This window comes from Nelumbo lutea, chromosome 6 (genome assembly GCF_056320005.1).
Source record: "Nelumbo lutea isolate HS-2025 chromosome 6, American lotus-T2T, whole genome shotgun sequence".
NCBI classification, from domain to species: Eukaryota; Viridiplantae; Streptophyta; class Magnoliopsida; order Proteales; family Nelumbonaceae; genus Nelumbo; species Nelumbo lutea.
Window position 1 is genome coordinate 49809294 of NC_142689.1, and position 16235 is coordinate 49825528.

A 16235-nucleotide genomic window follows, 5' to 3' on the forward strand; every position below is an offset into this window, starting at 1 on the left:
CCCCCCCCCCCCCCCCAAGGACTGAACCATATACACCAAAATTGCCCAAGCCTGAGACACAATTACAAAGTAGCCCAAAATAGATCTCCCCTTCACAGCCCTTGCTTGCCAGAGAATCAGCCATTGCATTTGCTGATCTTCTGACCCACTGAAAACCTGACAGATCCATTTTTCTCTAACAGATCCATGTAGCCCCAACAAGCTGTTTCTGGGCTAATTAGCTAGCCTACTACTACCTTGGAATCCCCTTCTACTAACAGATTGTTGACTCCAATTTGACTAGCCATATGTATACCTTGTACCGCTGCTAGTAGCTCTGCCCTTACAGAATCACCTTCACCCACTGGTCCTAAAAATAGAGACAACATATTGCTGTCTTTGTCTCTCAAAATCCCACCGATTCCTGATGGTCCTGGGTTACCTTGGCAGCTTCCATCAAAATTCAATTTTACCACACCATCCGGTGGGGTGTTCCGTTCAACTTGTGATTTGATCTTAGTGGAGACTGTAACAGCCACTGCAGCCAAATTTCTCCTTAAGTCACCAAAGGAGTAATCTGCCAACAAGTGTGAAGATTTTAACCATGAGATAGTCCTTGTCAATATGCATTCCTTGATTTCAGCAAGACATTTTTCCTGTTCTTGAAATATTCTAGCATTTCTATCCCCCCATACAGTCCACAATGTAGCAGCTCTGATACATTTCCACATTAGCTTCCCTCTTTTTGTCAATCTCCCAAAAGCAGCAGGAGTGAACAGCAACTTTACTTCAGAGGGCAAATTCCACCTGCACCCAAATAATGAAACAACCTAGTTCCAAATATTGGCAGCAAAGGAGCATGATATCAACAAATGGTTACAGTCCTCACCCTTCACTTTACACAAAAAGCACCAATTAGGAGACAGACACATAAAAGGTTTCTGCTTTTGCAAGTTTTCCACAGTATTGATCTTAGCATAATAGGCTTCCCAACAAAACACTGCTATTTTGGGGGGAATTGGTCTTGACCAAACCTCTTTAATGGGGAAGACCTAAGAGGAGGGGTTGGAGCAAAAGGCTTTAAAGAAAGAAGCACAAGTAAATGAGCCAACCAGGGTTAGGGACCAGAATCTTTTATCCAGGTTAGGGGGGTCCAAACACACCGAATCTAGATGCAACAACAGTTCTGAAACACACAGAAATTCTTCATCCCTTAACCCTCTTCGAAACCGAAAATCCCAATTTAAAGCCAAAGGGCAAACCAGGGGGAAAGGAACCAAGAAATGGGTTTCTTTTTAAAGAGGGATTTGGAATAGAGAGAAGGGAAACAGTTTTTTAGGGGTTGAGTGCTCACCCAAGTATCCTCCCAAAAAAGAATGGAGTTTCCAGAGCAAGCATTGTACCTTACAAAACTGAGGAATTTAGGGAGAATGCCAGAGATAGCCTTCCACGGTGTTGTGAGCAAAGCCCTTCGGGATACCCCCACATCCCAACCTGATTCAGAACAGCCATGGATACTTTTCAGTACTTCATGCTACAGCCTCTCCCTCTCCAGGGCCACCTCCAAAGCTACTTACCTAAAAGAGCCTCATTCTTACTCACCACGTTCCCTAATCCTAGGCCTCCTCCTTCCTTGCTCCGACACACCACCTCCCACCTAATCAAGTGATCTTTTTTCTCTTCGCCAGGTTCCCATAAGAAATCCCTCATCAGTTTTTCCAACCTCTTTGCCTCCCTTTTAGGAATTCTAAAGACTGACAGGAAGTATAAAGGTAAGTTGGCTAAAGTTGCTTTAATCAAAGTAACTGTACCACCCTTGCAAATATAGTTTCTCTTCCAAGCTGCCAATCTTTTTTTGAATTTTTCCACCATCGGGTTCTAGAACCTACTTTCCTTTGGATTTGCACCTAATGGAAGTCCTAGGTAGGATAGAGACCACTGAGAGATTCTAGCAATGCTGCTATAGACTCCATCTTCTCTCTATTCAAATGAACTCCCACAACACAACCCTTCTCAAAATTTACCTTTAAATTTGAGGCCCTCTCAAAGTGAATTGTTAAATCCTTTAGATTCCTTACCTCCATCAAATCACAACCTCCACAAAAGATTATTATGTCATCTGCAAATTGGAGATGGGTTACTGAAACTCCTTCTCTACCTATTCTCCACCCTCTTAGAGATCCGACTCTATCTGCTTCTGAGAGAAGTCTACTAAAAGCATTGGCGACTAAAGTGAAAAGGAAAGGTGACATGGGATCACCTTGTCTCAAACCCCTACTAATTGGGAAAAAATCATTAACTACCCTATTGACTAGGATGGAATAATGGCAATTGAAAAGGCAACCATTTATCCATTTGCACCATTTATCCCCAAACCCACACTTCCTTAGCACAAGTAGTAAGAATCCCCAATCCACCAAGCCATAGGCCTTTTCAATATCAAGTTTGCAAACATAACCTTGATACCTTGATCTCCACATCTCCCCTATACATTCATTTTCTATTAGAATCTGATCTACAATTTGTCTCCCCTAAACAAAAGCTCCTTGCACTTGGTTGATAAGATAAGGAAGCACCTTTTTTATCCTCAAAGATAAGACCTTAGCCACAACCTTGTATACACTAGTCACCAAACTAATAGGTCTAAAATCCTTTGGATGCTTGGCCTCTTTCATCTTAGGAATTAAGGCTAAAAAAGTAGCATTAATTCCACGACTTATCACTAGATTATCCTCAAATTCCTTAAAGACCTCGATTAAATCTTCTTTGACTGGTCCCGACAATCTTGAAAGAAAGCCATTGTAAACCCATCTAGCCCTGGTGCTTTTGACCTGTCCATTGAAAAAACGGCTTTTCTAATTTCTTCCTCCACAAAATTCCTTTCCAACCAGCTTCTACTCTCTTCTAGAAGCCTCTGCAAGGTTATGCCTTCCAACTCCACATTAGGTGTTAGGGGTCTCCTCAAAATGGATTTGAAGTGGTCAACAAAACAATTGGCTATCCTCTCTTGGGTATCAAAGAATTTAGTGTTCCCATCTCCTTCCTTAATCCATTTACATCAAGACTTCTGCCTCCAAGAAATTTCTTTTCTCAAAACAACTTCTTCTTACTCTCTTTTCAGTTCCCGTCTCCGATCTCTCTCTTGAGGGCTTATGGTTCTTTGGGATTCCTTCGCATCCAATTCCTCTATTTGGGTCAACAGAGAGGATTTCATTTCTTCTAATCTCCCAAATTGCTCCCTATTCCAATCCTTCACATGTGCTCACAATCTTTTAAGTTTTTTGTGAAATCCTACCCCTTTCCACTTCACCCCCCTTAGGTCTTTTCTCCACCATTCCTTAACCTTCTTCAAGAAGTCCGGTGAGTCAACCACATGTTCTCAAACCTAAAGGGTCGAAGTCCTTGCCTAAAAGGCTCCTAACTTAGGCCAATGGGGCAGTGATTAGAAGTGACTCTCGATGGAGACCTAGTGATCGAGTTCGCCCACTTATTTTCCTAGCTTTTATTGAAAAGGAATCTATCTAACTTGGAGCAGGTTGGTGTCTCTTGAAAGTTGGACCAAGTATAGAGGGCTTGCAGTAGTGGGAGTTCCTTTAATTCACAGTTATTAATAAAATCATTGAATCTCCGCATGCTGGTTGTAATCATCTGTTGGTGATTATTTGATTCATTCGTAAATTGAATTACATTGAAATCTCCCCCCAAACACCACGGACCATCCCAAAGCCCTTGTATCCCATAAAATTCTTCCCAAAATTCATTCCTTTCTCAATAATTGCTTAGTCAATACACATTAGTTAGTGCCCATGTAAATCCATCCTCTATCATCCTAAATTTTAATGACATTGAAAATTTTCCTACTAGCTCCTCCACAGCATCCTCTCCAAAAAGTAACAATTCCCCCTAAAGCCCCCCAAGAAGGTGCTCAAACCCAGTTTATTCCTCTAGACTTCCAGATACTCCTTGCCCAACTCCTATCAATATCGGCTAGTTTGGTCTCCTGTAGCATCACTATATCCGGCCTTTCCCTTCTAAGGAGGTCCTTAATTAGCCTTCTTTTCCTAGCACTCCCTAGCCCCCTTACATTCCAATTGATGATTTTAATGGAGATAAAAGAATTGGCATCCCCTCCTAAGATCAGGCCCTTACTTGGAGGCTTTCCTTCTTTCCCCTCTTTCGTTGAACTCCAAATTTTCTTTTATATCTGATATCAACCTTTCCGCCTCTAATATTTTCTTCTTCCTTTGGTTGTTAATTATGACAGATCTGCTTAAGACTACTTTTGTTTTATTTTGCCTTTCCGAAAGTCGTTGGTTTTCCTCCACAGGTTCCTCCGTTTGCCTATACTCCTCAAGGAGAGCACAAATCTGTCCCCAAATCCTCTCTAGTTCCTTCTTCTGCATCTTTCTCATAATTGATTCATCCCCAACTTTTTTGCTACTTTGAGCCCCTGTTTTTACTAAACCTTCTTAAACCTCATACTTCCCTACCTCTTCCTCTTTTCTCTTATACTCCAAAAACCAAAAGATCTGATCCCAGGTATTCTCTGACTCCTCTTCCTATAAATTTCTTCCCCTTTCCACTTCCTCTCGATCTTTACCCTCCTTGTCCCCAATTAAATATTTTCCATCCATAGCTGTTGCATCAAGTTGAGCTACAAAAGTACCTATTCCAGGCAGAAAATCCACATTAGTACTAGAAAACGAATTGACAATATTACCTGACAGGTTGTGGGAAGAGGGCAATGGATCTTGAGAAGCAACACAAAGGGGCAAGGTCACGTCTAATCCTTCCAAAAGAGATGGTTGTGGGTCTCCGTTGTGTTCAACGAATATTGCTTTAGTCCTTGCCTTAGAATTTGCCTTTAGATGTTGTCTCCTGATTGATACCTCTGTGATCGGTGACCGAGGTATGTCTTGTTCCTCTAGTCTTCTATCAATGCCTTGCTGCTCTAGCAAACTAGGAGCAAATTTAAGATCCAGTAACCTTTGCCTCTCCTCTATAAAAGCAGCGATAGACCCCACTTCCTTAGGTATAGGGAAAAAATTGAGTATGCTTTTCCTGAGCTAAATCTTTTAAATCTAAATCATCATTTTCCAAAAAATGCAGTTCGGTATGTAGGCTCTCATCAGCGCTGAGGGGCTTGGCTTTTTTCAGTTCTACACTTCCAATACTTGAAGAGCCTTCAAACTCTGAATCTGAGCTACTTCCTTCCTCCGTCTCACAGACCTCAAATGCGTCCATGATATTTTGTTTTTTTGTCACCAGAAGGAGGGAAAACCCTGTCTCCACTGTCGTCAGATGATGCTTTGCGTCATTCCGAAGAAAATCCCTTTTTCTTCAAGCTTGGAACCCATGCCCAGTTCAGATTTGCCGCACCACTGCAGCTAACCCTACTTCCTGCAAGCGTTGGTTGCAAATTGCTCGAGGGAGACGATGATAGCCATCGTTTTGGTCCATCATCTCCCCATCTCCTTTGGTCACGTGCCTACTTAAAAGGGCGCGTGGCTTTTTAAGGTCTAGGTCCACCCGATTTAAAAAAGTCGGTCCATTCACTTGCCTAGACCCATTAGATCCTGATGGGCTTGGCCCAACCCCCTATCCCTTTGCCAGTCACGTGTTTACTTAAAACATGTGACTGGTTGACTAGCCTTGGTTCATTGGACCAGACTGAACCAACTCACAAGATTGGCTTGAACCCTGAAACCTTTCCAACCTTTGTTCATTTTGTTTTGAAATTTGAAATGGAACAAGCCAGTCTCCATTTAATTCCCCTGTCACCGACTAAACATAGGACCAACCATCCCTCAGCCCACCTTGCCATGCAGACTTTCCCCAAGTGTTTAAATCATCATCTTTTTTCTTGGGAACCTCAGTTGCCTTAACTTCTCTTGTAAAGACTACACTGCCTTGCAAACCACACAACCGAGCCTGTTTTGTCTCTTCATCTTCCTCTCTTCTTCCCTCCTTCCATAGTTGGGCTTTAATGGAGGTAGCAAGCCAAACGGGGTAAACTAAACCATCTGAAACAACCTCTATCTTCTTTGAAATATCACTGGGTTTAATACCACCTAACATCACTACAACTGAATGGAGATCACAATCAAACACACCATCTAATCTTGCATCACAGACTACAACTATTGACTGTAATACTTCCTCCTTCCAGAGGTTGAAAAGTAACCCAAGCAATTTGACTATTACATTGTCCTCAATCACAAAACTTTTGGTATTGGAGAGAGGACACCATTTCGAGACTGTGGCAGCACCAGCCTCTGAGTGAATAATTAAAGCTGAAATCTCTACTTCATCTTCACCCAGATCTAACAAAGCTTTACAAGAGGCATAAGGAGTAATCACCATCGGCTTTTGCAGGTTTAATTCTCGAGTATCGCCTGCGCAATACCTCTCCAATCCTTTGGTGAACTTGAGGTTTCCACCACAAATTTCTTCCCCCAGTTCTCCTTTTCTACTGATGCTACTAGTTTAGAACTTCTTTTTCCTTTTTCTGCAATCAACCAGTTTCTGTCACTGGGTTCTTCCATTCTCTTTTGTATACCCCCTTTCTTTTCCTTTGCTACAGCCTCTACTTGTTTTGTTTTCAGCTGTTAAATAAAGTCACTTAGTACCTATGCCACTGCCTTCCAACCATTACCCCTTCTACTTTCTGGGAAGCAGACCACCTGCTTCTTTCTTCCTCCAAAGAATTCCTGCAGAGTTATGTAACAACCTTTTGCATTCCAACTCATAGCTCTTTCTTCCATCAAGGTTGAACTTCGTAAAGTTCATTTGTTTACCTTTAGAACTTGCTTCTAAACAAACTTCTGCATTCATTCGATCACTTCAAGACCTTCCAACAATATTGTAGTTCTCTTTGCCTCCCTAATCTTCAAGCTCTGCTGGCCTCTGATCCTTATCTCTTCAAGAATGAAAACTTTTGCTTCAATCTTTATCTCTTTTCTCCATTTTGCAACTTCTACAAACCTGTTCTCCATCTCTCTTCTCTCACTCATTGGAATCGGCTGATTGAGAATATGGATACTATGTTGGCGGATTGAAAGCCAGAACAATAACTTCCTGACTCCACCCCTTCTTTTCTTCTTCATACTCTTCTTTTATTTTAGTATTTTTTCACCAACTTTTCTGGGTCTAGAACAAGGCTTCACCCCTTCTTTTCTTCTTCATATTTCTTCTATTATTTTAATATTTTTTTACCAGTTTATCTGAGTCTAGAACAGGGGCTCTGCCACCTACTTTTCACATTCATTTTCTTTTATTTTAGTATTTGTTCCCTATGTTTTGTTGATCTCAAATAGGGGCTCTGTTATGGGCCCGGGCGTAAGATCTCGTCACGGGTCGGTCCACGGGGAGAACCTCTAGCTTCCCCTTGCCCCTCCCTTTGCGTGCAAACCCTATCGTGGCGACCTAAGGGGTGATTTGTCCAAGAGATCAACCTAACTCTCCTCAACTCTTTTCTTGACTGAAATTCTTGGATGCCTTACACTCTAGTCACAGCTCCTTAAATAGGAGATTACAAGAGGTGAGGGTTCTCCTTGTAGGAAGACTCCTTGTTGAATTCGACTGCTTACAGATAAGACGCCTAACTTGGGAAGGATAAGGCTTCCATAAGACAAAACAAACTCCTACTAACTTGGGAAGGATAAGGCTTCCCTAAGATAAAACAAACTCCTACTAACAAATAAAGTAAGAACAGATAAGAGAAACTGCTAAAGATAAGCTGCTGCTGGCTAAGGATAAAATGAGCTGATAAGATAAGTTGCTGCCTACATGGGCCCCGCATCACTGCTGCTGCCGGCGGCGGTAAGTCTTCCTCACGAACGCATCCACAACATTACACCCCTCCTAGGCAATGAGCTTCTCCTCAAGCTCAAGATCTGGATATGCGTCTTGAAGATCAGTCCAGGGGATCCAGGTGGCCTCGACGGATGGTAGGTCGTCCCATTCCACCAGGACTTCGAGAATACCTCAATTGACTCGAGATCGAACAAGAGCTCGAGGACGGAGAATGAGTCTGACGTCCTTCAGGGGTGGTAGAGGAGGTAATTTATCAGGAGTACCTATAAATGGTTTGAGGAAGGATACGTGGAAGGTATCATGGAGCTTGTTGGGTTCTGGCAGTTCGAGCCGATATGCAACTTTCCCGATCCATCGTTAAACCTTGAAGGGGGCCCGTAAAATTTGGGAGCCAATTTAGGGGGAGCCCTACGTCTAAGGGAGTGTTGTCGATAGGGTTGGAGCTTCAACCACACGAACTGCCCTAGTTCGAGAGTTAATTCCCGATGGTGCTGGTCATAGGCATTCTTCATGCGTGCCTGCGCTTGCTGTAAGCGGAGAGAGACTTCGACCAGGAGGGCATCGCGGTCTTGTAGGCTACGATCAATTTCATCCAACCGCGTCGAACCGGGTTCGTAGGAAAATAGGTGGGGCGGGTCCCGACCATAGACGACCCGGAATGGTGTCAGGCCAAGAGAAGAATGATAGGCCATGTTGTAACAGTATCGGCCCAAGGAAGCCAATCAACCCACCGCCGTGGTTGGTCACCCACAAAACAACGGAGATACATCTCTATCGTACGGTTTACTACCTCTATTTGCCCGTCTGTCTGAGGGTGGTAGGCAGAGGAAAAAGCTAGGGTTGTACATTGCAACCGAAACAGCTCCTTCCAGAAGGTGCTAGTAAAAACTGGGTCCCTGTCATTGACGATGGATTCTAGTAGCCCATGCAAACGGAAAATATGTGTAAAGTGTTAGATAGTTGTATGCCCTTAGCTTCAATCAGAATGATGTACATTATGAGTTTATTGTAAATGAATAAAGTACATATTTGATTCATGCTCCTATGGTGTGTTTCTGTGTAATACCCTTAAACTGGACACTTATGAGACTCGTGTTAGTTTAGAATGTTCACAGCCATTGGATAAGTCTGGAAAGATTTATCTTGCCAAGGCTGACACTGGTGTGCTACCAATTGTTGGGGTGGCCTGTCCAAGCCGTCAGGGTGAGACCCAAGGCACATGCAGTGTAGGATTAATTGAATCTTTGAATCAGACCAGATTTCCAGTATTGCCCTAGACTTTGGAGATTGATGGGCAAAACTGAAAAGTTACACCTGACCCCTAGACTCAATTATGATACTACACTAGGTATCGGATTGGGTTGTCTTTGATATGCCAATCAGTAACATCCTTAGCGGGGGTCAAAACCTGGGTATGTTGGGACAGTTTGAGAATTCATCTGAGTGGGTGATCATAGTGACAGGATTAGCCCCTTTGTCGGACAAAGGTAATGATCATGGATGCACTCTAATGGAAACCGAGACTGCCGGCAGCCGATTTCAATTGTTGAGATTTGTTTTGCAAAATATATTTTATATGAGATATAAAAGTATATATATTATGGTTTTCAAACATTTGCAAAAGGTTTTAATTCCCGGGATCCATGTGAGTAGAGAGTGCAGCACTGCTCCTTGCAACCGATGGAGAGGTCCTCTCTTGTCGGGTAGTGTTTTGATCATTATGGGCTGAGAGGTTAAGTGTAAGACCATTGAGGGTAATACCTGATGGGCTAATCTTGCATCTGCCCACAGTCCCTGGGTGTTACAAGGTGGCTTGGCCCGAGGACCACTTAGGGTAAGTGTTGGGCCCATAGAGCCCACGTGATGGGTTTCAGGGGGTGCACTGTCCATAACATTGTATTCGGCCAGGCCTTGTAACAAAGGCTGAGCTGAACCCATGTGCCTAATGTGTAGATCAATGTTTGGGTCCCATGCAATACAAGGAAGCCCAACTGGGCAGCAGTTTGGAAGGCTAAGTGAGCACATAACTTTAATGGACCTAAAGCCCATTTCGAACTGGGCTGATTTGATCAGTTAAATAAGGGGCGAATTCTCGGATTGGATTAGCAGATAGGATTGGGTCTTAACCCTATCCACTCAGAGAGTCCAGATCTAAATGTGATTCAGATTTGTAAAACTCCTAATGAGATTAGGAGAAGGTTGATCTAATCTGCAGATAAGATAAGGGTTTACCCTTATCGCTTAAAGAGAATTCTGATCCAAACATGATTTGGATCAGCAACTCCTAATGGGATTAGGAGTTGATCCCTTTAAGGTTATAAAAGGAGGGGGCGGCAACCTTTTAGACACACAAGATCATCACCTGTCTTCAGAGCTGAAATCACAGAACAGAGAATTAAGCACATCTGCGAAAATTCTCTCTTGCCGCCGCCTCACCTGCCAGTTCAATCTCCAGTTCAGTGGGAGAAATCAAGATTGGATCTTGATATCAGTTCCTTGTGAAGGGACTGATAGGAAGCTGTGCTCACATGTCGTCCTGCTAATTCTTGCAAAGGATTAGGTTCTTGGGAAGAACACTGCTGATTCTGCTCCATCCTGCACTACGCCATCTTCAGTGGGAGCAGTCTTTGGATCCTTCCTTGAGCGTGAACACCTTCGTTGGGAGATATTATTTCCCCGCATCAAGTATATCCCTCTTCCACTGCTTTTGTCCAAATCTGGTTCGGTTCTTGGTTCAAGATTGATCCTTGAAAAATATGATTTTTCTAAAATAGGGAATTCGATTCCCAATAAGATGGAGAGAAATTTTTGAAATTCGCCCATTCTATTCCGCAAGACTTGGGCATCCATACGATGGATATCTCATCCCTTCATAAAGAAGACGTGGGCAACTGAAACCGCGTTATACAGGTGGGACAGGGGAATGAAGTGAGCATACTTGAAACAGCGATCCACCACCACGAATAGGACCGATTTCCTGCCGACCTTGGGTAGGCCCTCAATGAAGTCCATAGAGATATCTACCTAGATTTGTGTTGGGAGTGAAAGAGGCTGGAGAAGGCCTACTGAGTGCAAGTTTTCCCATTTTTGTTGTTGGCACGTGGAGCAATTCTAGATAAAGTTCCGAACCGAAGTCCTCATGCCAGGCCAATGGAAATCAGCTTGGACGCGATGCAATGTCTTTTAAATGCCCTCATGTGTGGAGTTATGTATGCTGGAGATGACGAAGGGAATTAAGGAATAGTTGGCTGGGAGGTATATCCATCCTTTGTATAGCACCAGCCCATCGTGAATGGACCAATTCGTGTTGGTCGTTCCAGACTGTCTTTTCTGAACAAGGTCCTTCAATTCCAGTGATTGGGGCAGCGTGCTTCTAATGCCTTCTAACAGGGTGACACAGGGCCGTGAAATCACACAAAGGAGCATAGCATCTTCGTCACGTCTGGACAGAGCATCTGCAACCCGATTTAAGGACCCCGCCTTGTAGTCCACCCGAAAATCAAACCCGAGTGATGAGACTAAAAAGCATCCTACTTTTATCCCCAAATATTCACTCTTTTCCATTAATTTAGCACTTAATTGGACTCATTACTCCTGTATTTCGATTCGGGGCAAACAAGAAGGCAATTGGAAGAAAACAAGGCAATTCGGATGATTTTGCACAATTTCGGCACCATTCAGTAATTTGGGCATAACTCTAAATTCTAAACTCCGATTTGGATAATTCAAGAGGCATCAAAAAGATGAAAGAAAGGCCCACAACTTTTATGTTTTGGGTTTTGATAGATTCGGTCCACATCGAAGACGAAACCAGGCCTTAAGTCGGAACAAGTTCGTAGTAAAGCCCATTTCACAACTGAAGCCCAATTCGCAGAAAAGCCTTGTAGCAGCCCAAGATATTAAAGCAGCCCAACTCGAATTCAAGAGCCTAGAGCCCCAATTGCAAATGTAACCTCCAGGAAGAGAGTCTTATTAGATTTAAATTTTAAATGTAATGAAAGAATGGTAGGATCCATCTAATGGACGCCATAAAGGTTGCGGAATGGGTGGGCGAATTTCAAAAATTTCCTACCTTCTCCCAACTGGGAATCATATTCCCTAAATTTAGAATACAATATTCAAGGATCCTACTTGAACCATAATCAAACCAGATCTGTACCAAAAGATAAATGGGAGGAATATACCTGATCCGGAGAAGCAGTATCTCCCAAAGTTGGTGTTCACACCCAAAGAATGCTCCAAGATCCGTTCCTGCTGAAGATGACACAGCTGTGAATGGAACAGAACCAGCAGGGTGCGTCCTACACACTGGATCCTTCACAAGAATCCTCTGGAAGTACTAAACACTGAATTTTTTTCAGTCTTTCTTGCAAGACTGATGTCAAGAACAGATTTCTTGACTTTCATTTCTGCAAAGATCTTAATCTTGCAATGGCAGATGGCGGCGACAGGAGGAGATCTCCAAAACGAAAAAGGCTGCACTGCTTTTTCTCTTTTTCTGGAGAGTATGAGATCTGATCTCAATTCGCAGGAACCTTTCTTGCGATTTATCTTTTTTTTCGAAATCTGCTGTAATTCTCTCTATCTTGGTTCGTTTTTCTCCTCCTTTCTTCTTGATTAAGAAACCTCCTTATTAGGAATTATCCCAATCCAAATCAGTATTTGGATAGGGGATAATCTTAATCCTTTCTGCAGATAGAGTTAGCTTACTCCTAATCTTATCAGGAGGTTATCATATTCAAATCTAATTTGAATTTGGTCTCTAAGAGTGGATAAGGCTAAAGGCCCAATCCTTTTACTAACTTTAATCTCAAATTCGCCCCATGGATGGGTGATCATATCAACCCACCTCGAAATGGGCTTTTGGCTACCAGATTCAAATCTAATTTGAATTTGGTCTCTAAGAGTGGATAAGGCTAAAGGCCCAATCCTTTTACTAACTTTAATCTCAAATTCGCCCCATGGATGGGTGATCATATCAACCCACCTCGAAATGGGCTTTTGGCTACCAGATTCAAATCTAATTTGAATTTGGTCTCTAAGAGTGGATAAGGCTAAAGGCCCAATCCTTTTACTAACTTTAATCTCAAATTCGCCCCATGGATGGGTGATCATATCACCCCACCTCGAAATGAGCTTTTGGCCCATTAAGTGTTCAGTGTCTAATTACTTTCCAATCTACTGCCCAGTTGGGCTTCTTTGTATGGCATGGGACCCAACCATTGATCTACACACCAGCCACATGGGTTCGGCCCAGCCTCTAAAACAAGGCCCAGCCGAATTCACTAAAAAACTCAATGAACCCCTTGAGTCCATCATATGGACCCTATGGGCCCAACACTTACATTAAGTGGTCCCTAGGCCAAGCCATCTTATAAAAACCCAGGGACTGTGGGCAGGTGCAAGATTAGCTCATCAGGTATTATCTCCAAAGGTCTTACACTTAACCTCTCAGCCCTTAATGATCAAGCACTGCCCGACAAGAGAGGACCTCTCCCTCGGCTGCAAGGAACAGTGCCACACTCTCCTCTCACATGGATCCCGGGAATTAAAACCATTTGCAAACAATTTGAAACAGCACATATATATATATAAATATATTAATTTTGCAAAACAAAATTCCAACGATTGAAATCAACTGCCAGCAGTTTGGTTTCCATCAGAGAGAGTGCATTCCCGATCATTACCCTTTGTCCGACAAAGTGGCTGATTCTGTCACTATGATCACCCACTCAGATGAATTCTCAAACTGCCCCAACATACCCAGGTTTTGATCCCCGCTAAGGATCTCACTGAATGGCATATCAAAGGCAGCCTGATCCAACACCTAGTGAAATGTCATAATCGAGTCTAGGGGTCAGGTGTAACTTTCCAGTTTTGCCCATCTATCTCCAAGGTCCAGGGCAATATTGGAAATCTGGTCCGGTTCAAGGATTCAAGTAATCCCATACTGCATGTGCCTCGGGTCTTACCCTGGTGGCTGAGACAGGCCATCCCAACACTTGGTGGCACACCAGTATCAGCCTTGGCAGGATAAATCTCCCCAGACTTATCCAACGGCTGTGAACATTTAAAACTAACATGAGTCTCTATAAATGTCCAGTTTTAGGGTTTTACACAGAATTAAACCAAACAACATGAATCAAACATGCGCTTTATTTATTTCCACTAAATAACAAAAGTACATCAAATCAGATTGAAGCTAAGGGCATACAAAACTGTCTAACATGTAATCCTATAAAGATAAGAAGATTGGATTAGATCACTAGATAAGAGATAGGATAGGATTCAAAACAGATCAGGACTTGAAGTTAATCTCCGAGAAGGAGTTGGAGAGGGGGGGGGGACCTGAAGGGTTGAGAGATCCATCACATGGACGCCCAAAGATTGCGGAATAAGGGGCGAATTTCAAAAATTTTTCTCTCCCTTCAACTGGGAATCACATTCCCTATTTAGAAAATCATATTTTCAAGGATAAATCTTGAACCTTAAACTGAACCAGATCTGAACCAAAAGGAATGGGAGAGAATGATGTTAGACAGTTTTTGTATGCCCTTAGCTTCAATCTGATTTGATGTACTTTTGTTATTTAGTGGAAATAAATAAAGTGCATGTTTGATTCATGTTGTTTGGTTTAATTCTGTGTAAAACCCTAAAACTGGACATTTATAGAGACTCGTGTTAGTTTTAAATGTTCACAGCCGTCGGATAATTCTGGGGAGATTTATCCTGCCAAGGCTGATACTGGTGTGCCACCAAGTGTTGGGATGGCCTGTCTCAGCCACCAGGGTAAGACCCGAGGCACATGCAGTATGGGATTACTTGAATCCTTGAACCGGACCAGATTTCCAGTCTTGCCCTGGACCTTGGAGATAGATGGGCAAAACTAGAAAGTTACACCTGACCCCTAGACTCGATTATGACATTTCACTAGGTGTTGGATCAGGCTGCCTTTGATATGCCAATCAGTGAGATCCTTAGCGGGGATCAAAACCTGGGTATGTTGGGGCAGTTTGAGAATTCATCTGAGTGGGTGATCATAGTGACAGAATCAGCCACTTTGTCGGACAAAGGGTAATGATCGGGAATGCACTCTCTCTGATGGAAACCAAACTGCCAGCAGTTGATTTCAATCGTTGGAATTTTGTTTTGCAAAATTAATATATTTATATATATATGTACGGTTTCAAATTGTTTGCAAATGGTTTTAATTCCCGGGATCCATGTGAGAGGAGAGTGCGGCACTGTTCCTTGCAGCCGAGGGAAAGGTCCTCTCTTGTCGGGCAGTGCTTGATCATTAAGGGCTAAGAGGTTAAGTGTAAGACCTTTGAGGATAATACCTGATGAGCTAATCTTGCACCTGCCCACAGTCCCTGGGTTTTTATAAGATGGCTTGGCCCAGGGACCACTTAATGTAAGTGTTGGGCCCATAGGGTCCATATGATGGACTCAAGGGGTTCATTGAGTTTTTCAGTGAATTCGGCCGGGCCTTGTATTAAAAGCTGGGCCGAACCCATGTGGCTAGTGTGTAGATCAATGCTTGGGTCCCACGCCATACAAAGAAGCCCAACTGGGCAGCAGATTGGAAAGTAATTAGACACTGAACACTTAATGGGCCAGAAGCCCATTTCGAGGTGGGCTGATATGATCACCCATCCTTGGGGCGAATCTGAGATTAATGTTAGTAAAAGGATTAGGCCTTTAGCCTTATCCAATCTTGGAGACCAAATTCAAATTAGATTTGAATCTGGTAACCTCCTGATAAGATCAGGAGTAAGCTAACTTTATCTGCAGATAGGATTAAGATTATCCCCTATCCAAATACTGATTTGGATAGGGATAACTCCTAATAAGGAGGTTTCTTAATCAAGAAGAAAGGAGGATAAACCCTAACCAAGAAGGAGAAAAATACAGATTTCGAAGCAAGAAAGGTTCCTGCAAATTGAGATCAGATCTCATACTCCAGAAAAAGAATAAAAAAGGCAATTCAACCTTTTCGCCTTTAGAGTCCTCCTCCTGCCGCCGCCATCTCTTTTGCAAGATTAGAATTTTGCAGAAAAGAAAGTCAAGAAATCTGTTCTTGACATCAGTCTTGCAAGAAAGACTGAAATAGATTCAGTGTTTAGTGCTTCCAGAGGATACTTGCAAAGGATCCAGTGTGTAGGACGCACCCTGTTGGTTCTGTTCCATCCACAGTTGTGTCATCTTCAGCAGGAACGGATCTTGGAGCATTCTTTGGGCGTGAACACCAACTTTGGGAGATAGTGCTTCTCTAGATCAGGTATATTCCTCCCATTTGTCTTTTGGTACAGATCTGGCTTGATTATGGTTCAAGTAGGATCCTTGAATATTGTATTCTAAATTTAGGGAATATGATTCCCAGTTAGGAGAAGGTAGGAAAATTTTTTAAATTCACCCACCCATTCCGCAACCTTTATGGC

At 42.8% G+C, this 16235-nt stretch overlaps 1 protein-coding gene across 3 annotated transcripts in view; it reads right to left on the minus strand.

Moving 5' to 3' along the window:
• Window positions 1-16235, minus strand: part of TOPP7 (Calcineurin-like metallo-phosphoesterase superfamily protein) — a 35737-nt gene that overhangs the window by 2419 nt on the left and 17083 nt on the right. The window lies entirely within an intron of this gene.